The sequence below is a fragment of the Panthera onca genome, chromosome B2 (assembly GCF_046562875.1).
Source record: "Panthera onca isolate mPanOnc1 chromosome B2, mPanOnc1 haplotype 2, whole genome shotgun sequence".
Taxonomy (NCBI): domain Eukaryota; kingdom Metazoa; phylum Chordata; class Mammalia; order Carnivora; family Felidae; genus Panthera; species Panthera onca.
The window spans coordinates 92,909,463-92,937,445 of record NC_138343.1 but is presented as its reverse complement, the minus strand read 5'-3'; the positions used below and the strand labels follow the sequence as shown (position 1 = coordinate 92,937,445).

At 33.2% G+C, this 27,983-nt stretch overlaps 2 long non-coding RNA genes across 2 annotated transcripts in view; one reads left to right on the top strand and one right to left on the bottom strand.

Moving 5' to 3' along the window:
• The window catches only part of LOC132667433 (uncharacterized), a 300,979-nt gene that overhangs the window by 199,577 nt on the left and 73,419 nt on the right, over positions 1 to 27,983 (top strand). The window lies entirely within an intron of this gene.
• Positions 1,325 to 21,203, bottom strand: LOC132667435 (uncharacterized). Its single transcript, XR_009605156.2, has 4 exons — positions 21,116 to 21,203; positions 14,668 to 14,735; positions 1,562 to 1,617; positions 1,325 to 1,406 (listed from the first exon to the last, which is right to left on the bottom strand). It is a non-coding gene; the product is annotated as an uncharacterized LOC132667435 (long non-coding RNA).

Sequence of the window (27,983 nt, the reverse complement as noted above, 5' to 3'; positions counted from 1 at the left end):
AAAATGACAATGGCACTCTTGATTACTAAAATTAATTCATGGTTCTGTCACAGAAAGGGAATGTTGAAGAAATGGATTGGGCTGAAAAAGTAAACAGTGGAAAAATATTAATAGGCTTTATACACTTGGACTTTATCTTGAGACTAGTGAGAACCCATGGGTAATTCTGTAGTTTAGTTTATCTATTGTTGTGAAAGAGTGTATGTATCAGTTATAATAATAATAATAATAATAATTATTATTATTATTATTAAATTATGATTATTTGAGAGAGAGAGAAAACACGTAAGTAGGGGAAAGAGTTAGAGGGGGAGACAGAGAGAAAGGCAGACAGACAGATAGAGAATCTTAAGCAGGGTTCACGCTCAGTGTGGAGCCTGATGTGGGACTTGATGCTATCCACGACCTTGGGATCATGGCCTGAGCTGAAATCAAGAGCTGGACACTCAGCGGACTGAGCCACCCAGGTGGCTTGATTACCAGTTATATTTCTTGATTACCAGTTTCAGAGAAAATTTGGCTCAAATATTTAAAAGCAAAAAAGATATATCAATGTATAACATGACTAAAATCTAGGTATGTATAATACTAGTCATGACTGGGTTCAAGTCTAAAATATTTTTGTCAATAGACTGATCTCACAGGTTAGACTTTTGTTGTATTGATTTCTTTCTTGGGCTCTATATGGTAAATGTAAAGTGATAGTAATTTCAAATCTTACATTCTTTCACATGGTAGTTCTGATTTAGTTTGATGTGGGCAAATGCTTGTTCGTGAACCAATGTCAGTGAGTTAACAATTTAGATTATTTGTTATACTAACTCAAAATATGCTATAGGTTACCCCTGGACATTCCCCAGAAATTTTCACTGGGTTTTTAAGGTAAAAATTTTTTATAATAATAGTAAAATGTTATTTGTCTTTTTCACTCTGATTCTTTTGCAAAGGTCCAATAGAGTTAGGCTGGATAATATGTTATATCGTACTATGTTGAATCCTGTAATAGTCCATGAAGTCAAATATAAAAGTGATTTTTAAAAATATAGCACAATGTTATTTATTTTTTTCTTTAGAAAACAGCAATTTTTTAATGTAATGAAATATTCAAAAGGTTTATAACTGCTATTGCAATTAATATTTTAAAGTCTCTATTTTATTTTCTTATATCATAACAGATATGATCCACATACACAAAAGCTCTTGGGGTCATCAGTAACACTCAAAGAGTATGATGGGTTCCTATGACCCTAAAATTTGAAAACCAATGATATAGTAACAGTTCCCAAAATTTTGGTGACTTAGAACAATGAAAATTTATTTCTCACTTACATTTTGCTGATTATTGCAGTCAGTAAGAAGTCCAAGCTATGGAACAACCACCATCTCAGTTGTTGTTCTCTGATAGGCTGGGGGAAAGAGGAGGAAGACAGAGATATGTGAAGTCTCAACAGGTAGTAAAATGCTTGACCTAAAATGAAAATACACCAGTGCTCTCAAGTTGAATGACTAACTTTAGCTGTAACATATAACCACAAGAAGGGAGAGAAAATGCAAAACTTACCTCACCTACGGTGAGATGTATTTCACAAATAATGTTAATGAGTACCACAAGATGACCTGAAAGTGAAAATCAAAGTTAAGTTTTTATATTTATAAAAATTATGGTATAGAAACTGGGACAAAAATAATTTATTTTAAAGTAAACTATAGGGGATACCTCAGCAACAATGGTGGAATAGGGTCCAAAGGCATTCTTCCAGAAAAGCAGTGAAAAAAAAATGGCAAAAACTTTCAGAAAACAAAAAAAAAATATGAATGGAAACTATCTGAGAAATTCTAGGCATTGGACTGAGTAGAAAAATATTTTAAGCCAACTATTTTATGTATGCTCAAAGACCTAAAGGAAATCATCATGTTCAAAGAACTAAAGGAAACAGTGAGAACCATGTCACACTAAGTAGAGAGCATTAATAAACAAAATTATACAGTATAAAAAGCTGAGGGGGTGTATGGGTGGCTCAGCTGGTTAGGTGTCTGACTCTTGATTTTGGCTCAAATCATGATCTCACAGTCATGAGATTGAGCCCTGTGTCTGGCTCCACACTGGGCATGGAACCTGCTTAAGATTCTCTCTCTCTCTCTCTCTCTCTCTCTCTCTCTCTCTCTCTCTCTCAAAAACATAATAAATAAAAAGCAGAAAGAAAAAAGAATTATGAAAAGTAAACAAAACCTACAAAATCTGTGAGACACCTTCAAGTATACCCAGATATGGATAAGAGAACCCAGAGGAGAGGTATAAGGAATATTTGAAGAAATTATGATAAAAACTTTACATATTTGATGAATTAAATGAATCTACATATTTGAGAATTTCAACGAGTCCCAGGTCAGATAAACCCAAAGACATCACATTGAAACACATTATAATAAAACTTTTGAAAGCCAGAGCCAGAGAAAATCCTCAAAGCAGCAAGAGAGAAGTGACTCATCGCATACAAGAGATCCTCAAAAAGATTAACAGTTGATTTTTTCATTAGAAACCATGGAAGCCAGTTTAGGAATTTAGTACATCAGTTTACTAGAAATAATATACTATAAACTGTTGCACCACAAATTCAAGTTATTGGTGCATTGTTTACAACTGAAGACTTTAGAGGCACCTGCATGGCTCAGTTGGTTAAGCATGACTCCTGATTATGATCTCACTGTTCATGGGACTGAGGCCTACATTGGGCTCTGTGTTGTGTGGAGCCTCCTTGAGATTCTCTCTCTTCCTCTCTCTCCCTCTCTGCCCCTCTCTCACTCACGCATATGCATGTGTGCCCCCACTGTCTCTCTCTCTCTCAATAAAAATTAAAAAATATAAAAATGCAGACTTTAATGTAAAAGAACAAGAATATATAAGATTTATGCACCAAATACCTAAATAAAAAATATCTCTTTTATTCATTTATTAGAAGGCAATTAGGATAGCAATAATCCCATGAATTTTTTTTAATGTTTATTTATTTTTGACAGAGAGAGAGAGAGAGAGAGAGCATGAGTGGGGGAGAGGCAGAGAGAGAGAGAGAGAGAGAGAGAGAGAGACAGAATCCAAAGCAGGCTCCAGGCTCTGAGCTGTCAGCACAGAGCCCTATGTGAGGCTCAAACTCACAGACTGCGAGATCATGACATGAGCCAAAGTAGGATGCTCAATCAACTGAGCCACCCAGGTGCCCCTCCCATGAAATATTTATGGATTCATTACAACCTCTATAAAAATTTCAAGTACCTTTTTTTCCCGGAAATAAACAAGCTGATCATAAAATTCATATGGGATTTTAAGAACCCTGAATAGCCAAAAACGTCCTGAAAGAGAAACCTAAATTTGGAGGGCACACATTTCCCAATTTCAACACTTACTATAAAGCGGCAGTAATCGAAACAGTGTGATACCGGCATATGGATATGCTCATAGATTAATAGAATATAATTGAGAATCCAGAAATAAACCAATACATCTATGGTCAACTGACTTTCAACAAGAGTCCCAAGATCATTCAACATAGAAAGAATAATCCCTCAAACAAATGGTGCTGGGACAATTGGATCACCAAAGGCAAAATAATGAAGTTGGACCTTTACTTCACACCATGTACAAAAATTAACTCCAGGTGTATCAAATACCTTAATTTAATACCTAACATTCTAAAACTCTTATAAGGAAACTCATAGGGGAAAAGCTTTATGAATTTCAATCTGGCAATGAATTCTTAAATATGATATTAGGAACCCAAGCTACAAAAGAAAAAAACAAGATAAATTGGACTTTATTAAAATTAAACATGTGTGCGTCAAAAGACAGTATCAATTAGGGCACCTGGATGGCTCAGTCGGTTAAGCGTCTGACTTCAGATCAGTCATGATTTCGTGGTTCATGGGTTCCAGCCCCGCATCAGGCTCTTGGCTGACAGCTCAGAGCCTGGAGCCTGCTTCGGATTCTGTGTCTTCCACTCTCTCTGCCCCTCCCCGATTCATACTATGTCTCTCTGTCTCTCTGTCTCTCTCTCTCAAAAATAAATTAAAATAAAAAACATTAAAAAAAAAGACAGTATCCATAAAGTGAAGAGACAACCCTGAGAATGTATCAAAATATTTGTAAATCATGTATTTGATAATGGCCTACTAGCCAGACCATATAAAAATGCTTACAACTCATCAACACAAACAACCCAATTTAAAATTAGACAAATGACTTAAATAGACATTTCTTCAAATAAGATATACATTTGGCCAATACACACATGAAAAGATGCTCAACATCATTAGCCATTAGGGAAGTGCCAACCGAAACCACAAAGAGATACAACTTCATGCCCACTAGGACAGCTGTGAAAGAAAGGAAAATAATACGTGCTGACAAGGATGTGGAGAAATTGAAACTCTCATAGATTGCTGGTGAGACTATTGAATGATTCTAGTGCTCTAGAGAACAAATTGGCAGTTTTTCCAAAAGCTCAAGCATTGATATATGAGGTATAATTTCATTCTTGGTTATATACCCCAAATTATTCAAAACAGGTTTTTGAACAGATACTTGTACATCAATGTTCATAGAGCATTATTCACAATAGTCACAAAGTGGACCACCCCAAATATTCATCTACTAGTGAATATATAAACAAAATGTGGTATATCCATAAAATGGCATATTATTCAGCCATAAGAGGGAGTAAAGTGCTGATATGTGCTACATCGTGGATGAACTTGAAACCATCCTACTGAGTGAAGTAATCCAAACACAAAAGGCCACATATTACATCATTCCATTTACATGAAATGCCCAGAAGAGGGAAATCCATAGAGATAGATCTGCAGATACATGATTTGTAGATTGATGGTGGCCATGACTGGTAAATGAGAGAATATAAAGTGACTACTTAATGGCAATGGCGTTTCCTTTTTAAGGGGATGAAAATGGTCTGAAATGAGGTAATGGTGATGATTGCACTACACTGACAATGTATTAAAGCCATTGAAATGTACACATTAAAAGGTCAAATGGTAAATTATATTTTGGATTTTACCTCAGTTAAACAACTAATATAATGAAATTATATCAGTTATCACTGTATCACTATCACTATAAAGTTATACATGAATATTCATTTTAGTACTGTTATTCTGGCTTCAGTATACTAAAGGCAGTAATCATGCAGGGAAATATAGAAACCCAAAGAGGAGGTATTGTGACTTAGGAGAATGGATGCAGAAATACTGAATGAATAAAGAGATCTAGAAGGGATAGAATCAAATCCCCTGAATCTGATGATTGATTAAATGTGGCTTCTCCCAAGTAGTTTTGACTTGAAGTAGAGTGGATTGGGATGTACTTCATTAAGATAATAAGACAAGCATAAAAAAAAGCTTAGAGGTGAGATCATGATATCAATTTCAGACACAAGAAATTCAGTATTCTAGCAAACAAGAAATGGAAGCAATAAAGTGGGTGCTGAGACTATAGGTAGATGACTGAAATATATAAGCATGTATTGACAGTTGAATTTAAGGAACTGAAGGAAATTTCTCAGGCAATGTGAAAAAAAAACGCATGACAACAGAACCCTGAGGGCACCACAGATTTAAAAATATGAACAAAAGGAGCAGAAAAGCATGAGGGTGTTATCAAGAAAGCCAAAGAAAGATAATATTCCAAGGAAAGAATAGGCAGAATTTCTGAGAAGTATCCATTTGCTTGAGTGAGAAATACATTTTTGTTGTAGAAGATTTAAACACTATTGATTGGGTTAGTTCACTTTTACTCCTGTAACAGGAAGTGGGTTGAGCCTATACTTAAGCCAAATGGATTTTCAAGTTTCATTCCACTCAAAATTTTCTCACTTACCAAACGATAACCCCTGGGCACACATATGCATGCACACATGTGCACATTTATTCATTTGTGCCTTACCTCAAATTTCCTGAAGAATAGATGTAATAATCAAGATGAAAAAAACTTATAGAAGTAATAAACTCAATTATATTCCCTTGCATAATAATTTTAAAAATGAAGTAAATTAACACATAGAAATTTTAACCAAGTTCTAAGAGGATCACTTTTAATGTATAGGTGAGTGTGTGTGTGTGTGTGTGTGTGTGTGTGTGTGTGTATGAGTGTGTACATATATGACTATTAATTGGTAAAACCAGAATATGAACCCAGGACTTTGACTTCAGAGCCAATGCTGTAACCAGTGTACAGAATCACAGATGGAGGGTTTTTTATAGAATAATGAGTTACCCTCCTAAACAATCAAGGCTAGGGATATATAAAAGTCACTGCTTCTGGCTTCACATATCTGATCAATGAGAGTAAGTGGAACTTTCTTTTTGAGTTTGAGTCCCAAGAATAAAGCAGCTATTGTTAGGTGGCAGGTCATGTAGCAGTGTCTGAGCCAGGGGTGGGCTGGCCATTTCCAGAGATGGTTCTGAAGTGGAAATTGTGAGCTGATCAGGCCCTCTAACTCGTGTCTAGCACAGCATAATTTTGCATGATTGCTCATCTGCCCAATGAGGAAAAAGTGTGCGGGAAGGCCAAAACTATAGGCAGTTGTGCCAGAAACTTCACCTCTGTGCTCCTTTTTCATGCTTAGTGTGGCAGTTACAAAACAAACTCTCCTCAGGTAGTTTTTGTTGAGAATAAAACATTTGAAATTATTCTAACATTATTTATTATCTGGATCTAAAATTGTATGCTTCATACATTAGAATTGTGTGAACTGCCATGGATCTGTAATGGTATGCTAAACTCTCTGATGACAATTGTGTTCTCAGTTTCTCTTTTTTATTTGTAATGATTTTACTTTATACATTTTTCATGAAATATAATTTGTCAGCAAAACATTCATGATTGCTGCAGGCTTTTGTGGATTTGTATCTTTTTATCAATATAGAACGATTTTTTAAATCCCATTATCAGATCTTTGCTTTCTCCTCTATTCTGATAGTAATTTTTTACCACATCGGTTTTCTCTTTAATGTTTGCTTGATAAATCTTTGCTTGTCATTTAGTTTTAGCCTTTCTTTGAAATTTTGTTTTTGTTCAGATTATTTTGAACAGGATATTGCTGTGAATTGTTATTGTAAACTATGTGGTTAACTTGCCTTTAAAAGGAAGATTTATTTTTCTACACTTTGACATATATTTTATATTATTTGTTATTTCTGTGATCTTCTATTATGTTTTGTAGGCATATATGCAACTTATTTTTAGTTCTGCATTTGATCTCAGATCCATATTTTTTGTTTTCAATTATTTTCTGCCATGATTAGACTTTAGAGGTACTGCTCTTAGTTATTTGCAATTTTATCTTAAAGTTTAGAAAGTGCAACTTAAAAAATTATACGTAATAACTATAACAGTGACAAAAAATTATTTCTTTGAATGTCATTTCTGTAAATATAGGTTTAGGCATTCCTCCACTCTTTAAATAACTTTACTAATTCTTACTCTAGACTGAGGTTATAAATACAGTACTTAATTCATCAGACCTCTCTTTTTCATTTATTTGTGCTCTTCCTCCTTCTTTTCCTTCCGTGTTTCCTTTTAACATCCTTCAAACTTTTTCTGTAAAGGTTAAAAAACTCTATACAGGTAAAAATATTTACTTTGGTTAACAATCTTGAATAATATTTATATGGATTGTAAGGTTATACATAATGTAATTAATTTTGAAAGTTTATCCCCCAATATTTGTGATCTCAATTATTTGCTGAATATTAGATTTGATTTTTACTGTTTTTGCATAAATCTTCAAGTAATTATCTAAAAAAAAATATTTGTTTCTTTAGTTCTTGATCTCAATGTGCTTTACTTTTCATTGTTTTCATATTCCAGCAATTAAATTACTGTTTATATTATTTCAAATGTGTGTGTGTTGTGTGTATGTGTGTGTATTTTTGGATTATACATATTCAAATTCTATGTAATTGAATCCTAACATTTTTCTTAAATCTGTCTAATTATTTACTATTTTTATAAATGTTTGAGATATTAGAGAAGGCTAAGATAAATTAGATTTTGGTTTCGTTGTTAATATTCTAATTTTTTCTTGAATGATTGTATGTTTTTATATTTTAAAATCCCATCAGGTCATTCATAATTGTGATTTGATTTTCAATTATTTTCATAAACATACTATATAATTTTAGTTTTAAGACCATTTATTCCATATATCAGGATTTTAGAAAATTTGCTTTAAATAATTTCCTTCAGCCAAATTAATATACCTCTTTCAGAAATGCCTTTTTATTTACAGGCTCATTATTTGAATATTTCCTCTATGTTTTTAAAATATTTTCTTTTCCTTCTTATATCATGTACGTATGGTTTTAATCTGGGAACTCATGTCCCTGCAGATATCTTATCCTCTATCAAATGTCTTCATAAGTTCTATAAATACCTAAATTAGATTTTTCTTCTTGTTGTCCTTCCACATTTTAAATAGTTTCTTCTTTCTATTTGATGCCATACTCTCAATTTTATTGGGACCATGGAAAATATTTTCTAACTACTTTCTGTATATTTTTGTATATCGGTATCAAAAGGAATTAGCTCACCTATTACTTAGGGCTTGAAGTGTAATTATTTTTCATATATATGTTATATTTTCTGCATATATCTTTAGAGAATGATCCTTATCCTTGGATAAGGATCTAAGAAATTGGACTAACCTTTCCTAGAGAAAAAGCTAAGTTTTAAAAATATTTAATATTAATGGTGAAATTACTAATATTAATATTAATATTTACTATTTTTAATATTCTAAAATACAGTTGGTAACTTAATATCAAGTAAAAATGTCAGGGAAAGCAAGGAACTACAGAAGAAATCAGAGTTGAAGTAGCTTTAACCCTGAACATATTTGCAAAGTCTGTGAAACTTGAACTAACTTTTATGTGATCTCAAGGGTCAGGGAAGAAAGAACAAAAGCCAGATGCAATTTGGGATGTAAGGTGATCCAGAAATAAACTTGATTTTTCCTACACACATGTAATATTATACAAAGAAATTTGCCTTGATGTTGAGTTACGCAGGTGTTAAAAAAGTTTCTAAGGAGGTATATATACCTCTAAGATGGCCCTCTCATCTTGTGTACATAATTCACATCAGCTGTTAGTTAATAAAAGTTCAAGCTTTAAATTTAATTTAGAGTGGCCCTGAGCCAATAGTTCCTTACATCCCTATTAGCCACAAACACAAATCCTATCTGGAAAATTGCACCTATATTCTAGGGCACAGAAATATCCAGAAATTATGCTCTAAGTAAAATGAGCAGGACACAGTAAGAAATCACTAATTATGCAGGGATAAAAGTCATCATAAACATGAAGAAAGCATACTTTATCAAGTCATAATTATCAACTCAGAATTTATTAATTCATAAAGATGTCACATGCATATTATCACAAACTATAAACTATAAACTATATAGATCAGTGCATTTGAAAAAAAAAGAAAGTCAACTTTGAAAATTTCTATGGAGAAAAAGGAACAAAAATAATAATAGTCTTACCATAACTGAATGTTTAGAAATAGAAAGTAATATAGAAATTAAAAATTCAATGGATAAACTTCTACTTCCAGTGATAGTTGGTACTAGACATACCTTTTAAAAATTAGTAACTAGAAGACTGGACAAAATTATTTCCAGATACTAATGTTGAAATACCACAAGGCTGACTTTCCTAAGAGACAGAATTAATTGGCATGAATTATCCTCATATTTTTCCTGAAGGCATTTTCAGACTAGGGATCAGAGAGGGTTAACACAAGCAGAAAAACAACACTGTAGTACTAATGAAAGGAGACTGAGATTATAGATCTGAGTGGCAGAGGCTACTGAAATTTGTGGAAAAGAATATCAGATAGGAGGAAGTTTTCACAGAAAAAGAGCTCTGTAAATCCAAAAGGAGTTAGCATGAATGTTTGGGTAAACAAAAATATGAAAATGTATGTGGTTAAATTGCACAAAGCCATGCAAAAAAAAGTATATATAAAGCGTGTATATATATATATATATATATATATATATATATATATATATATACATATATATACATATATATATACACACACACACACATATATATGTGTATATATATATATATATACACATATATATGTATATATATACACACATATATAAAGCATGTATATATATATATATATATACACACACACGTATATATATATGTATATATACATATATATATATACATGTATATATATATGTATATATACATATATATATACGTGTGTGTGTATATATATATATATATATATATATAGAGAGAGAGAGAGAGAGAGAGAGAGAGAGAGAGAGAAGGGAATAGCAGCTGTCAGGGGCTATCAGCTGAAAAGTTCCAGGGCTCACACAGGGCTAAGAGATCCATGAGTTTCTACTTAGAGGGGAGAGACATTGCTGACCACATTATTAATTCAGGAGAAACCTCAAAATTGCTTTAGAATATGTCAGCTCTAACAAAGGTAAAAAATATTCCTCTACTGTATCAAATTGATCTGTATGCCACTTATATGCCTAACAAACTATACCATTCAATCTCTAAATGATGACAGCAAAATCCAGTCAATAATTTAATAAATTTAATATACTCCATGTTCAGTGTCAAATCAAGAAGTGCTAGACATACAAAGAAGCAAGAAGATGTGACTATTGAAAATGTGCTCAATGGTTAAAGGACAATGAAAATAGAAGGAAATGGAAAATATAGACAGAATTAAATGGGAAAGACAGAGCTAAAAAACTTAATCTGAAATGAAAAATTCATTTTATGGGATTAATAAAAGGTAGAAGATGAATAAAAAAAACAATGAAGACATTGCAATATAAATTATCCAAACTAAGGGGCACCTCGGTGACTTAGTGGGTTACACGTCTGAATCTTAGTTTTGGCTCAGGTCATGATCCCTGGGTCATGGGATTGAGCCCCACATCTGGCTCTGTTCTGAGTGTGGAGCCTGCTTAAGATTCTCTCTCTTCCTCTGCCCCTCTCCCCCATTCACACTCTATTTATCGATCTCAAAAAATATATAATAATAACAATAACATCCAAGCTAAAACATGGAGAGAAAAAAAAAACACTGAAAAATAAATTAAAAGAGATTTGAAGACCTGTTGGAATATACCAAGAAACATGGCATAAATATTATTGAATTACAAGAAATGAGGGGGTGCAGAGAAGATATTTGAAGATACAATAGTTGAAATATTTCCAAATTTGAAGGAAACCGAAAGCCACTGATCTAGAAAGGTCAGTGAGACCCAAAAAGGATGCATATGATAAAAACCTTACCAACATATAATATGTATAATCATATTGGTGAAAAACAGTCATAAAGAGAAATCCTGAAAGCCATTCAAGAGAAGAAAAAATGTATTTTTTTCCTGAAATCTGGATTTGTATAGGACAGCAGAAACTGAGATAAATAATGTTTATGCTTCTAGATAGCAAATCTTTCTTTCTGCTAGGTCTATATTTTTTTAATGTTTATTTATTTTGAGAGAGAAATAGCATGTGTGCATAGATACATGTGCATGAGTGCAAATTTCCCTTTTTAGTTCAGTTTTTGAATTACAAAAGTGACATAAGTTCGCCAGAAATATTCTAATAATATTTAAGTGTTTAAAATAATATCAGTAGACTAGATTTCATGGAAAATTTGACAGAATAAACCTGAAACTCGGGGACTTCCACCCCTAATGAAATATAAAGAAAAAAGGTTGGAAAAATGCCCTTAATGGAATATAGAAATGGCGGAAAATATTTCTAACAACTGTAAACAATTTAAAAAGTTTAGAAAGAACTTTAATTTCATGTCATAACTTTGAAAACAGGAAACCTATCTGAGATCAGTATCATGACTAGAAATCCCAGCCTTTTGCAATCTTTCCCAAAATTGTCTAGGGAAATGAGTCATTTCAACAGAATCAAGAGAATTCTCTCTAATGTTAATGGGTAGGAAGACAAACAGAAGTCAAGGGAAACATTTCAAAAACAAAAACAAACTAAATACCTTTAGAAAGCCTGAGGAGAGATAGAAAAGGCCATTAAAGTTTGTCATGTTACAGGAAACTGCACTAAATTTGAGGAAAGAGTTAAAGCCAATTGGTATGAGAAATACCTTCTCTGGATGGAGTATATCCCAGTATAAATTCTTAAATAAATATCTCAGGGGAGAAAACAAAGCCTAGATATCCAAAGGATATATAGTTTATTAGCAACTGTCTTCCCTTATGGTTTCCTACTCATAAGGCAATGGGAAATGTGCTAAGACTCAAGAGTGTGTTAGTGGATATAAAGTGGGCAAATATATGTGTAATTGAATTAGAAGGAGGAGAAAAAAGAAAATGAGGCAGAAAAAGTATTTGAAGGAATAATGACCCCAAACTTCCCAAATTTAATGAAAAACAGAAATTTGCAGCTACAGGGATACCAAATGGACAGTAAGAATAAACACAAGCCCTTGTCCTAAGACATAATTCAGTAAACAAAAGGTCAAACCATACACTGGGAGAAAAATGTTGCAAAACATATCTGACAAAGCACATGTATCCAAAACACATAATGAACTCTGTGACTTAATAATAAAAAGACAAAATATTTGAATAGACACCTCACAAGGAAGATGTGTATAAGAGAGATAAGCGCATGCAAAGATGTTCAATATCTCTAATTACCAGAACAATGCAAATAAAACAACATTGAATGTTCTGCTAAGAATGCAGAAAGCTGTAATGATTGTTTCTCTTACACTTACAAAATCATCAAAATAGCTACATAAACCACAAAATTACAAATTTCCTTGAACTTATCAAAAAGCTGAGTGTTTAGGGCAATGCATAACCTGAAATCACAGGAAACAGAGAAGGCAGCAACATGGGATGAAAGCACTTGCTTACCGAGGGGAGATGGTAGGTACTGTACAGGTTGATGAGAAAATGGAACCTCCTTCACCCCTCACCACATAATGGCCCCATCCTAACCACAAAGTAATACATGTGGATTTTGAGGCCTGTGTATTCTCTAGGAGTCACCATAATAATTGTGAAAGCCAAACCCTGGTTTATTCACATCTGGGGTAATTCAGTCTTGCCACACTAAAGGCCTAGCAAAAGAAAAATTCCAGTGATTTCCGGGAATGAATGCTATTATTTCAGTCTCTCTTCTTTCCTAAACAAGATGCCTGGCTTTCAACAGGAACAACAAAAACAATAAGAAACACAGTCACATGGCAGAAAAAGAAGCAAAATAAAAAAAAACTACAAAATGTAAAGAGACAAAATAATCAAAAGAACAATACTCAGATATGAAATTTATGAACTTAGATCATTGATTTTAGATTTCAAACTTTTACATTTATTGAGACACATTTACTGGCCCAGTATATGCTCTCTCTTTGTGATTATTCCACATATACTTGAAAAGAATATGTATTCTGCTGTTGGTGGTGGGAGTGTTCTATAAATCAATTAAGTCAATTTGTTTGATAGTGTTGTTCAAGTATTTTTATAACCTTACTAATTTTCTGTGTTCCTGCTTTTTCAATTACTGACAGACAAATGTTGAAATATCCAATCAAAATTGTTTATCCTGTTGGGATTTTACTTATTTTCTTGTCTGTGGAGTTCTCCTTTTAAAGAATGGAAAAGTTTTGGTCATTAATTTTTAAAAGATTATATATATATATAAAACTATATATATGTGCGTATAAATATATATATATTTATATATTATATATATATGTGTAACACACATATATATATAATATATAAATATACATATATATTTTTTTAACCCCTTTGTATCCCTCTACCAAAATTTTAATTACGTGTGTATTAAACCAGTTTGGTTTTGTCTCCCTAATCCAATGTTCTGTTTATTTTTTTTCAGACTTTTAAAAAAATTGTTGATACTGTGTTTTATGGCTTTAGATGTTACATTTTGTCTTTTTTTCATATCTTTCATTTGTATACTCTCCATATCCATGATTTTCTTTAAAACATGTTTTACTTAATACATTAGCAGTCCTTATTTACTAATTCCATGATTTACTTAATTTCATGGTCTTTTTCTCTTTACTGATTTTCTTTCTAATTATTGATTAAATGTACCCTGCTTCTTTGCAAGTCTAGTAATTTGATACCTGGACATTGTGAGTTTTACACTATTAAGTGCTAAATTTTGTTTTCCTTCTTCAAATAATGTTTAACTTTTTTTTTTCAGGCTATTGTTGAGTAGCCTGATCCTTTTCTTTTGTTAAGTTCTGTTGGAGCAGGTCTAGTTATGTTGGGTTCATTTTGGGGTCTCAGTCAGCTGTCCTAGTTGTCCTGAATTATTCTAAACTGTTGTTGAAATAAACTGAAAATGCTCCATGACTGGATGAACTCTTCTAATTGTTCATCTTATAGCTCCTCAACTGTCCTTTGCTCAGCTGCATGGAGTTTCACTCCGTGTATGTTCTGATCACTAGCCATTACACTGAATGAGTGGACACCCCATGCAAAATTTTGCAGTTCTTTTTCTATCCAGCACCCTTCTCTCCTATTCTCTGCCATGCAGATTGCATATACCTGAGCTCCTTGAGCTCCATCTCAATTATCTCACCTGTTAGACTGCGATGCTCTGCCAGGATTCTCCTTCTCTTCACCTCAGTCTAGGATGTTTCTTTAGGCCTAACGTGGACAAAATTATAGGTTTTACCTCATTTGTTTCTCTTCTCAAAGAACACAGTTTCTGCTGCCCATTATAGGTTCTTTGAAAATAGTTATTACATATGCGTTTCCCTAGGTCTAGTTATTTTTATTTTGCAATCATCTATGATAACAGACTGTCATTGTGATGAATCTAGTTCACCTGATCCTTATGCTATAATGAGTGCAGTTTTTAAGCGTAGTGTTATCCCTTGCCTCCTACATTTTGATGAGTCTGTATTCCCTGGTCCATTGCTCTGTATTTAGTGTTAGGTACTGGGAAATACTATTTGTTGTAAATGTCGACTATTTATTTGCTTAAATTGAGACAGGAGAAGTTAATAGTTTTTTAATCCTATATACACCATATATTATCAACATTGCTCAAAGATTTCTGCCTGGTATAAGGCATCCTTTCCTGTTTTCTAGCATCATTACTTGTGTAGAAGCTCATTTTTATATCTTACTTGCAATGCAAATTTTGGAGGTAATTTAGATGCTTGGACTCATATCACTATCTTGAAATGAAAGTCTTTCACAGATTTATTAACTGATAGAATCAATAAATACCCATAAAATATAAATATTAAATAATAAAATTAGTACCAAATCTATGTAACAATCTAAATATGTATTTAGTACCTAGGATTTATAACATTTACTACATAAAGAAAAATGGGCAGCATTGCACTTTATAGACAAAAGTATAGTTTTAGTAGCAATTAAAAAGATGTAAATTAAAACAATTTTTAGGTACGATTATATTCCTATTAAGCTGGCAAAACGAAAGTAAACACCACATATCAATTTTTTGGGTTCATGCAATTTGTTTCTTATAATACTTAAAATTTACTATCCTCTTCTTTCTAGAGTTAAATATCACAATAAAAAAAATGGAACCAACAGAACTATCTGTATACTTTAAACCTACATTTTCCCTTTAGGAATATCCTCCCTGAAAAGTATTCCTCAAGAAGAAATTTTAAGGTAAATTAAGCAAAACCTTTATGGCCTCAAAATCGCTTTTATCAAAGTTGGAAATGAACTAAATATCCAACAAAAATATTATTTCTATGTAAAATATACAAGATTAACATAATGGAATGCTGTGTATATTTAAAATGTTAATTGTTTATCTCATTTCAAAATATGGAAATGTTTATAGGAAATGCTAATTAGTGCAAAACACAAAGTATTATAGACCCAATGATGTTAAATCATTTTTATATATGTACATATACATGTAAATTATAATTTTTGCATTATATTTTAAAGATAATCAAATAAATCCATTGTCAATATTCAAAAGGTCCATCAGTTTACATAGTCTCCTGATAGTAAAGCTGGGTATTCTTTTCTACTAGTTTTAATATGAGAAATGTGTTTACAGAAGCAAACTTTTTGAAAACAAATTGTGTTCAAATTTTATGTGAATATTTTAAGCAAAATGACATGAATATTTAAAAAAACAGTTGCCTTTTTCAAATTTGTTATTTTTAAGTATTATAAAATATATTTTTAATTGCATAAAGTTTCATGGAAAGAAGTGAAAGCAGGGTATAAATCTTACGAATTCATCACAGTGAACTGCTGTGTAAGAAAATCACTGTGCTGTCTCACAGACAATAGACTTTCTCTTGCAATTACCATCATTTTCCCCAGTTTCTGATTATTTTCAAAACAATAACCATTTGGGCAGTGGTTAATTGTTTCTCTTCACACATTTGACACATTCTTCATTGCTTTTAGTGGATGTGAGTCTTTTACTAAACCACAATTATAATTAAGACTGATGAAATCATTAAGCTTGTTGTAAACATTCAGTTTATCCAAATAGAGTTTGGCAACATTTTAAAGGTCTTCTGTCAGGTTCATTCAATGTTTAATTATTTGTTGTTGATGTTAAATTCCAGCATGATTGTTGTCATTTGTCATTATACTCTCTTAGAGTAAGTCAACTAATTTTATTTATAATATTTCTGATCCACCTACTTTTAAAATAACCTCAAATATTACTTTTAAAAAGTGTTAATTCATGTCTTCTATTATTAATATACTGAAAGCCAAGAAATGTTATTCTATTTGCTCACTGTGTAAGTAAATAGGTATTTAGCATTTGTTACAGACCAAGTCCTGGTGAGAGAGAAATTAAAATAAAAGATCATCCCTCACCTCAAGGCTCTTATGTTCTAGAGCTCTGATAGTGTCATATAGACAAAGTGCTATGAAAAACCTAGAGAACTCTGTACAAATTCCAACCAGGTTAAGGGTTTCTGAGACAAGTTTTGCTTCTTTAACCTTTGATAGTGTATGTGAAAATAGAGCAGATGTATTTTACACAATTAAACTGTGTGTTCAGAAAGTCCTCTTGTCTCTTGTCTGACACCTGTCCCTTGTGAATCTTTAAGGATTTCACAGAAGATATGGAAACTTGCAGGGAACTGTTTGTTTATTAAACATGTGGTAAGAAAATTGGCATTTTTAACTTCAGAGGACTTTGCTTTAAAATCTTTTTAGACAGGCCAACTGGTGGGTTTTATGTCTATTATCTGGTTTCTGACATGTAAATACTAAAAAACTTTTTTTCTATGTATTTTGAAGAAAAAAAAGAAAAATGTTGGCAAACACCCTGCTTCATGAACATTCTGCTTCATCAAATATCACCTAGGATGTTTGGTGAATTTGAGTGATTATTGAAGATGTCACTTCTCACTACTGTTCTCAGCCAATGTTTAGATCTTCATATTTCACAAAAGGAATGATAGCCTGGGGCGGCATTCCTTAGTTTCATTTCAGTGAGTTTTTGATCAGTTTTAAAAGTAAAATTAGACATTATTTAAAATAGTTTAAAATCTCTTTGAAGGATTAATTTTTTCAAAGTACCCTTGATTGAAATAATTTTGCTATTTTACAGTTGCTCAAGAGCTTTTTCAAAGGCCTTGTCTAAAGAAATCAAATTGTTTTGTGAATAAATTTATTTAAAAAAATTTTTTTAACGTTTATTTATTTTTGAGACAGAGAGAGACAGAGCATGAATGGGGGAGGGGTAGAGAGAGAGGGAGACACAGAATCGGAAGCAGGCTCCAGGCTCTGAGCCATCAGCCCAGATCCCCACATGGGGCTTGAACTCACGGACCGCGAGATCGTGACCTGAGCTGAAGTCGGACGCTTAACAGACTGAGCCACCCAGGCTCCCCGTTTTGTGAATAAATTTATAGGGACAGCATAAAATAAGTGTTTTATTATAACTTACTGGCAAATATTTCCTTTTAAAAAATAAAAACAGTAAGTAACATCATCTAAAACTTGACTGTGGATCAGGTAAGATGGTGGTATTCAAATGTGGTTACGCCTTAAGGTCACCCGGAGATTTTTAAAAAAAATACTGTTGTATGTAACACAACCAGAGGACAATTAATCCAAATTTCTAGGGATAAGGCCCTGGCAAGGCTATTTTAAATTCCTCAGTTATAAAAATCTCTTTGGTAAGAGTCAGCTGCCCTAGTCAGACTGCAGGTGACCACCTTAAGCCCTGTGTTTGTTGACTGAATGGGGAGAAATATAGTCTGTGAGATAATGTTCCATTTTAGGAGAAAATTCCAATCAAAGCTCTTAAATTTAGTCTAAAAGTTCACATCATTGGCCACTGTATCATCTTGATCACTTCCCAAGGTGGGAAAATCAGTGGTTCTTAGTTTTGGTAAGGAACCAAGAAAAGATCATTTTAACTCAATCACATTAAGAAAATTAAAGAGTTTTTTCAAATATCAAAGTTAACCATAATATATATGAATGAGGCTCCTGAAAATTAGGAGCCTCACATAAAAAATTCACACTTATTTGCAGTCATTTTATCTAGAGCAAATTCCTTTTCAGATACTGAAGATTTTCCATCCAGGCTCTTTGAATTAGAATTCAACAAGAAGCCAGGGGAGTGATGGACAGGGTACAGTGGAAACTTTTATTCCTATCTAGTACTAAGTAAAAATTTTAGAAATGTTTAGGTTGTCAGATAATTAGTAATGAAAATATTTTATACATAAGTGATTCTTAGCAGTTGAATTATTTTTATATGGTCTTGAGCAAGATTAGTGATCTATATTATTTTCTCCTGTCTTTTAGATAGTTGAAAGTAAAGAAAAAAGCATGAGTTCTCCGGGGTGATACAAATGGTAGTAAGGTTTTCTTCAATTTTCTTATTCTGTAAAGGACACAACTCGTGAAAATCCACGTGATGGTTTGGAAAGAGCATGGGCCTTGGAGGCAGACAGGCTTATATTTTAATTATACCCCTATTTTCTAGTAGTGTGATACATGGCAAGGTCCATATGTTGTAGTTTAACTTCATATGCTTGTTTATAGCCATCATTATTATTCCTTTTTTGCCTTTCCCCAATCCTTTAAATATCATCAGTCTTCAACGTTTGTTAATATTTTTTTTTCACTCTCCCCCACAGTCTGCCCATTACATTCACATGATTTCCTGGCTCCAAACAGTGTGTCTAAACTGGAGATATGGCCATAGCCTGGGTATAGCCGCAGTGTCTTTACTCAATGAGATATCTGATTATATCCTAGACACATCTCCCTAAGTCTCTTCCAGGCATCTTAAAGCTAAATATATCCAATATTAAATTTGTCACTGTTCTTTCAGAAGATTCTTTGTCATGTATTCCTACCTCAATGAACAATACTTCTAATTTGATTCAAGTTAAAACTCTGAAAGAAAATTCCCCATATTCAACCTTAAACACAATGTTTAGTCAATCACCAATTTATGTCAGTCTTCAACCTAACATGTCTTTAAGTCTTTGATTATATCCACTTATACTCCATTCTTATCACCACTTTCTCAGTTTAGGTTAATCACCTAAACCTTAATTTAGGTTAACGTTATAATTACCTCCTTTTTATTTATTTATTTCTTTTGAGACAGAGAGAGAAAGAGAGAGATAGAGAGAGAGAGTGCACGAGCAGGGGAGAGAGAGAGACAGAGAGAGACAGAGAGAGAGAGAGAGAGAGAATCTCGAGCTGGCTCCACACTGTCAGTGCAGAGCCTGACGTGGGGTTCGACGTGGGGCTCAAACTCACGAACCATGAGATCATGACCTGAGCCAAAATCAAGAGTCAGGTACTTAACTGAGTCACCCAAGTGCCCCATCATAATTATCTTCTATGATCTACACCTTATAACAACTTTCTATGTAACGTCTTTTTAAGTTATTATTCAGGAATCTAGTACTTTTTCCCATTTCTTGTCATTTTCACCTTAAATGATTCTAACACATTAAACTCTTACCTCTAGTACTTTCTGCATCTGGCCCAAAATTCATCTATATAAATATATATAGATTTCCAACTTAGACTCATTCTTTACAACTGAACTTTCAATTTAAATCTCATAAAAATTAACAGAATATCTATTGCAGTTATCCTTTCTTGTATTAGCATTGTATTTAGATGTGTGGGATGTGTGTGTGTGTGTGTGTGTGTGTGTGTGTGTGTGTGTTGTGTATACATATAGGGACATATGTGTGTGTGTGTGTTTGTGTGTTTGTGTGTGTTTCTGGATAAAGAGGAGACAAAGCTGCAACTGTATCCAATTTAGATCACAAGATCCTGCATGTCAAACCTGACACCATTATTGAATTAGATTTCCAGGGTCTTGAAATAAGAGTGAGGATATTTTGCTCATGGGGAGATTGTAATTTGTGTGGTCACGGGTCGTAATGTTAGATTACAAACGTTGTCACAGTTTGAATCCCAGCTCAACAAAAAGTGGAGTCACCCTTTGAATTTGGATTGGCATTGTGACTAATGATATTTGATTAACAGAATGTTAATGTAGAAAATTGAGTTCTGAACCTGTGCTTTAAGAGGCCTTGGACCTTCCTCTTGCTACTTCTTGGGACTATAGGATGACACATGGACAATGTGAATTAGAGAACATGAGGAATACAAATATGACATTTCAGCTGAGGGATGTCACCACCTTCACCATTCCAGCTGGGCTAGGAGCTGACTGCACACTCATGAGTGGAACCATTCAGGACCAGTAAAAGAATCACCTGCTTTAGCCTAGCCAAGTTCAAAAGATAAGGTCACATCACTTCTCAGTCCCAACCTTTGCAAATGTTCTCATCTTACTCAGAGTTGAAGCCATGTTACTCAGGATCAAAGACTGATAATATCTGGTGCTCTGCTATATCTCCATCTCATCTTTTTGTACTGATATCTTGCCTCTTTACTGTTCACATTGGCTTCCTTGATTACTCCTCAAACAAGACAGACAGGCAAATCTTTACTGTAGCTATTGCATCTTCCCCTAAATCTTTTCCCAGTAAACCACTTAACATCCTCACCTGATCAAGGCTTTGCTTTAATCTCACTTCTCATTGTGGGCTTCAGTGATAACTTCTACTTAAATCTGTAGCCTTTTCTGTGTCCCATTCCTGTTCTATTTTTCTTTGTACCCCACAGCATTATGACATAATACAATATTCTAATGTAGTATAAAATTTATATAGTTCATGTTTTTCTACCCACCAAAATAAGTCCCACAAAGGCAGAGATCTAAGGTTCATAGAGGTATCTCATACAATCATGACAATATAAAGTGCTCAGGACATATTTGTGGGGGAAAAAATGACTAAATTTATGTAAAAGGGCATCATTTTTAAATACTTGTATTATTTTTTAATTTCTCACTATGTTCTAGAGATTTTCTCATGTTTTAAAATATTCTTTAAGCATTTTAATGGGTATAACACTAATTTAACAATTCAGTGATTATTGGAGTTAAGCTTCACACTATTAGATATAATGCATGAATGAAAATCTTGTAAATGAATTTGTGTTTTAGAATAAATCCAATAAGGAAATGGGATGGATCAGAGGATATGAATATTTTAAAGTCACAAGTTTTTTTCTAAATGCAAAGATAATTAATGTGCAACACTAATCTCTTTTTAAAAAGTGAAAATTAGATAACAGCGAATGACAATTGATGCTGTGACTCTGCTTTATAATTTCTCTACCAGATAATAAAACAAATAGTCATTCATATATATTTATGACATAATATATATACGCTTGACAAAAATATACGCACACATTTTTATGTAAAGTTACATACATAATAGGACCAAATTTTGATTAAATTCTGACATTTGCAATTATGCCTGCATGTAATTTAATATGTTCCACAAAATAGAGAGTTGGGTTATAGTTGGGATTCTGCATTTCAGTTTTATATGTATATGTATATATTTAAGATAAGAAATTGGCCCAAGAGGTTAAAATTAATAATTTATTAAGTAACCTTTAAATAGGTAAGATTTTATAGGAAATGCATCTTTCTCTTCAATTTGCATTTGTCATTTTTTTCTCTAGGAATAAATGACATGGGTTGAATAATGAATACTACTTTAGCTTATTAATCCAAATATTAAAATATACACCACTTAGAATATTTATCTGACAATCTGGAATATTTAGCCATAACTGATCATCTCAGCTTTTTTTCTTAATTGTAAGACACAAACTATTAAAATATAAACATGAATTTTTTTTTCATTTTCATGCATATCCTATAATAGGGCAAACATGAAAAAAAATTGTTCTTATCCATAGTTTTTGAGATGTGTATTCTCTAGAGAATTTCCTTTCTACAGAAATTAAACAATTTTGTTCATCTTGACCTGTCTCCTAATTTTTGAGGCAATGCTGGGAAGTGTTTATGTAAAAGAACTAATTTTTCCCTAATGATTTGATTCACACTGATTTCCCTTCAAAAGTTCCTTTTGTAACTTTTGCCTGAAACATCAAATTATCACCTCATTACATGGTTTCTTGTTCAATGCTCCAGGCAAAATTATGAGTTCCCCAAAGCTGTCTGAGATCCTACTCTCCTTACTGTATTTTTCCTTCTCTGTAGGAAACCTGTGCCTGAGATACTTCAAAATCTTTCTCCAAAATGGTATAGCAAGAGTGAGAATTATTATAAAACAAGTATTTTTATCTTTCAATATTCACTGTTTTAATTTTTTTTCTGATTTTTGGGTAGAAGCTTCTGTTCCCTAAAACAAACGAACACAAACCAAAAAAGCCCACATTTTTAAGTAATCTTAAAATCCTAAGGTAGAGCTTACCTGTTATTCCTTCTCCATAAACCCAGATTTACAGTCAATTCTTTTTAACTCAGAGTTTAGGCTAGTGTACGCCTGTCACGTGAAAGCAAGTTTACAGAAAAAAAAAAGATTAGTTTTCCGCCTTTGTACGGCTATAGCACCTCACACAGTGTACCTAATAGGTAAACAAAGAGGATATTGATGAATATTATTTTATTTCAGAGGATTCAGCTTATCAGAGGGACTATATCTTCTTGTTTGGGTAAATTAACTCTCGGCATTTCCCTCTGTTCGTATGCCAATGAAAGTACAGATATTTGGATAAAATATTTTTATACATTTGTGACAAGAATATACAGTAATTAAAGGTTTCTAAAATATTATAAACTATCAGTTTTATTTGCATTCAATTTGAAAAGGAAAAGGAAACGGAATTGAGAAAGGTTGTTGATCTGCATATAATTTTTTACCAAAACATGCTGTTTTTATTTTTATTAAATTTTTTTTAACGTTTATTTATTTTTGAGACAGAGAGAGACACAGCATGAATGGGGGAGGGGCAGAGAGAGGGAGACACAGAATCGGAAGCAGGCTCCAGGCTCTGAGCCATCAGCCCAGAGCCCGATGCGGGGCTCCAACTCAGGGACTGGGAGATCGTGACCTGAGCTGAAGTCGGACGCTTAACCGACTGAGCCACCCAGACGACCCGAAACATGCTGTTTTTAAAAGGCATTCTGGTGGCTCCTGGGTGGCTCAGTCTAAGGTTAGGCCTCCGACTTCAGCTCAGGTCATGATCTCATGGTTCATGAGTTCGAGCCCGTGTCGGGCTCTGTGCTGACACCTTGGAGCCTGGAGTTGCTTCGGATTCTGTGTCTCCCTCTCTCTCTGCCCCTCCCCTGCTTATACTCTGTCTCTCTCTCTCAAAAATAATAAACATTAAAGACAATTTTAAAAAAGGCATTCTGGATTCTTCCCCTTAATTTATAAGGTCTACATCTCTTCTCAAAACTAGGGGAGTTTGTGGATGTTTTAACCGATAGAGTATGGCAGGTTTAATGCTATAGTACTTCTGAGGTTAGGTCATAAAAGTCTATACAAAAAATTAAAAAATAAAAATAAAAGGCCATACAGCTCCCAGCCGATTTACTCAGGACTCTCACCTTGGGGAAAGTCAGCTGCCATATACAAAACCCTTGTATCCTAAGACAGCATGCTAGTCAGCAAACCAGACAAGCACAGCCTTCTCTCTGTCTCCAGACATGTGAGTGAAGTCCTCTTGGATTGTTTAGACCATCCCATCTACTTGCTGAATACCAAATAGTGATCTCAGTCCCTGCCGTAAGGAACACAATTGCTCAACTCAGATCAGCCCAAATTCATAACCTACAGAATCTGGGAGATAATTTAGAATGGCTGTTATTTCAAGCCTTTAAGTTTGTGGTAGTTGTTCGTTTGTTTGTTTGTTTTTAACATAGTAATAACTGAAACAGCTTTCAAAATGAAAAAACTTGATGCATTACAAAAAATTGTGATGTAAAAACCTCTGTGTCAAACCAAGGAATATAATATAAGCAAATGTAAAGTGGACCCATCAATATGAAGTCCAAAACAAAACATAAGCCAAGGACTCTGAGAAGAGTATTTTAAAGGGAAAAACAAAACAAAAACATAATTTTTTATAAACGATATGACGAATACTGGATAAAGAATGAGAAGGAGTGTTACAATACTATATATTTAAAAAGTAATCACAATCTGCCATCTTCCTGACCTTATTTCCCTTACCCTCTCAATGTTCCTTAGGTATATTTATACCTTTTAGAAAAAATACCTTATAACAATGGATTATATTACATTCTTCATAGGACAAAAATCTACTGTTTCTTTTTATGTTTTTCCAAAGTGAAAAATAAATGTATATACATATATATACACAGTCTTTGTACTATTTAATAAAATGAATGTTAATTATGTTTCCAGTATCTTATTTAGAAGCACCTTGTTTTATCCAATATTCATAGAAAGAATTGAAAAAATTAAAATATTGTTAATTATAATAGAGCATGATGAATGCACTATTTTTAAAATGTGTTCATCATAACACCTGCTTTAATATATTTTTGTCAGAACTTTGAAGCTGGAAATTTAGATCATTTAGTTTATGGAAATAACCAGAGAAAGCCTTTCCTTATTGTCAAATCTATCAGCCAAGTCATTCCATTAGGAATAAAAGTCTGACTTTGTTTGTCAGTTCTATTTAGCATGTTAATATGCATTTCAGTCACACACCCCCACCTCTAACCTCTGAATTCCGAGATAAAAAGATGACGCATGGAGATCCCTGTATCTTCACTGTTTCTTAGGATGTTTTGTTTTTATTTCAAATTACTTATCCTTAGAAGTCACTCATTCTTTGACAAGAGGGGGATGGAAAAGTTAAAAATTTTAAAATATTCCTCTGATAATAACCCAGATGTTTTTCATGCTGAGGCAAGGCATCAATCTGAGTAAGATTCAGCAGAAAGGTTTGTGTAACTACATTCTTTTTTTTTTTAATTTTTTTTAATGTTTATTTATTTTTGAGAGGAGCATGAATGGGGGAGGGTCAGAGAGAGAGGGAGACACAGAATCCGAAACAGGCTCCAGGCTCTGAGCAGTCAGCACAGAGCCTGACGCGGGGCTTGAACTCATGGACCGCGAGATCACGACCTGAGCCGAAGTGGGACGCTTAACCGACTGAGCCACCCAGGCGCCCCTGTAACTACATTCTTAATGTGGGTGTGGGAAAGCGCAACTTGTGAAAAGTGAGATGGAAAAAAAGTTAGCCTGAGAGCCCCATGAGTTGTTGGCACATCCTCAAGATCAGTTTTATTTATTTTATTTTTAAAATGTATTTCCAAATGAACACATTTTATTTAAATATACATTAGATGTGACATATTTACATACCAAAGTAAGCATCACCAAAATCAACATATAAAGAATTTCATCAACTCAAATAATTTATTCCGTGTTGTCCATTTTAAGACTAGTCACCGCCCCCACCACCCTGCTTTGCTACTCACCAAACTCTTGGCCCAGAAATCAGTGATCTCATTTCTATTACTATAAATTAGTTTTGCCAGTTCTAGACTTTATATTAATGGACGCATCTAGTATGTGCTCATTTTATGGTTATAGATTTTCATCTCTTCTGAATAAATATATAGTAAAATTACTAGGTTGTATGGTAAATATATATTTAATATTAAAAGAAACTTCCAAATGATATTCAAAGGATATAGTTACTCCACATCCTTATGAGCCCTTGTTATTGCCTATCTTCTTAATTTCTGCTAATCTAATAAGTTTATAGTTTTATTTCATTATAGTTTTAATTTGCATTTACCTATGACTAAAAATATTGTTTTTTCATAAACATATTAGCTAAAAATATATCTATTTTTATCAAGTATCTGTTCAAAACATTTGTCTATTTAAACTTAGTCATGCTCTTATTGAATTGTAAGATTTAAAAAATGATATGTTACATATAATTTAATATATATATATATAATTTACTATATATATAATTTGTTTTTTTCATATTCTTTACAGTGTTTTCCTTTTTCTTTTATTTATTGTTTAATTTTTAAATTTTATTTAAATCCAAGTTAGTTAACAGATAGGTAATAATGATTTTAGGAATAGACTTTAGTGATTCATCACTTACATATAACACCCAGTGCTCATCCCAACAAGGGCCCTCCTTAATGCCCATCTCCCATTTAGCCCATCCCCCCACCCAACACTCCTTCAGCAACCCTCAGTTTGTTCTCTGTGTTTAGTGTCTCTTATGGTTTGCCTGCCTCTCTCTCTTTTAATCTCATTTTTCCTTCCCTTGCCCTATGTTCATCTGTTTTGTTTCTTAAATTTCACATATGAGTGAAATGATATATTTATCTTTCTCTGATAATACACTCTGGTTCCATCCACATGGTTGAAAATGGTAAGATTTCATTCTTTTTGATCTGAGTAGTATTCCATTGTATATATATTCCTCATCTTCTTTATCTATTCATCCATTGATGGACATTTGGACTCTTTCCATAATTTGGCTATTGTGAATAGTGCTGCCGTAAACATTGGGGTGCATGTGCCCCTTTGAATCAGCATTCTTGTATCCTTTGGGTAAATACCTAGTAGTTCAATTGCTGGTTTGTAGGGTAGTTCTAGTTTTAATTTTTTGAGGAACATCCATACTGTTTTCCCAAGTGGCTACACCAGTTTGTATTCCCACCAACAGTGCAAAAGTGTTCCCTTTTCTCTGCATCCTCACCAATATCTGTTGTTTCCCGAGTTGTTAATTTTAGCCATTCTCACAGATGTGAGGTATTATCTCATCATGGTTTTGATTTTGTATTTCCCTGATGATGAGCGATGTTAGCATTTTTTCATGTGACTGTTAGCCATCTGGATGTCTTCTTCAGAAAAATGTCTGTTCATGTCTTCTGCCCATTTCTCCACTGGATTATTTGGATTATTTATGGGTTTTTTTTGGGGGGAGGGGTGTTGAGTTTGATAAGTTACTTATAGATTTTTGGATACTAGCCCTTCATCAGATGTGTAATTTGTAAATGTCTTCTCACATTCTGACACTTGCCTTTTAGTTTTGTTGATTGTTTCCTTCACTGTGCAGAAGCTTTTTATCTTGATAATGTCCTAATAATTCATTTTTGCTTTTGTTTCCCTTTCCTCCGGAGACATGTTAGTAAGAAGTTGCTGTGTCAAAGAGGTTGTTGCCTGTTTTGTCTTCTAGGATTTTGGTGGTTTCCTGTCTTACATTTAGGTCTTTCATCTATTTTGAGTTTATATTTGTATATGATGTAAGAAAGTGGTCTAGGTTCATTCTTCTGCATGTTGCTGTCCAGGTTTCCCAACATCATTTGCTGAAGATCAGTTTTAGGAAGGAATACATTTGTAAGTTGAAGAGCTATAAGGTGGTTTGCTTAAAACTCCCATCCACCTACTCCTTTGAAAATCCTGATATAAATCCAAGTTTATGTATCTTTTATTTAAAGAACACTGATTTATAAAACAACAAACACTCTAAGTTTTATAC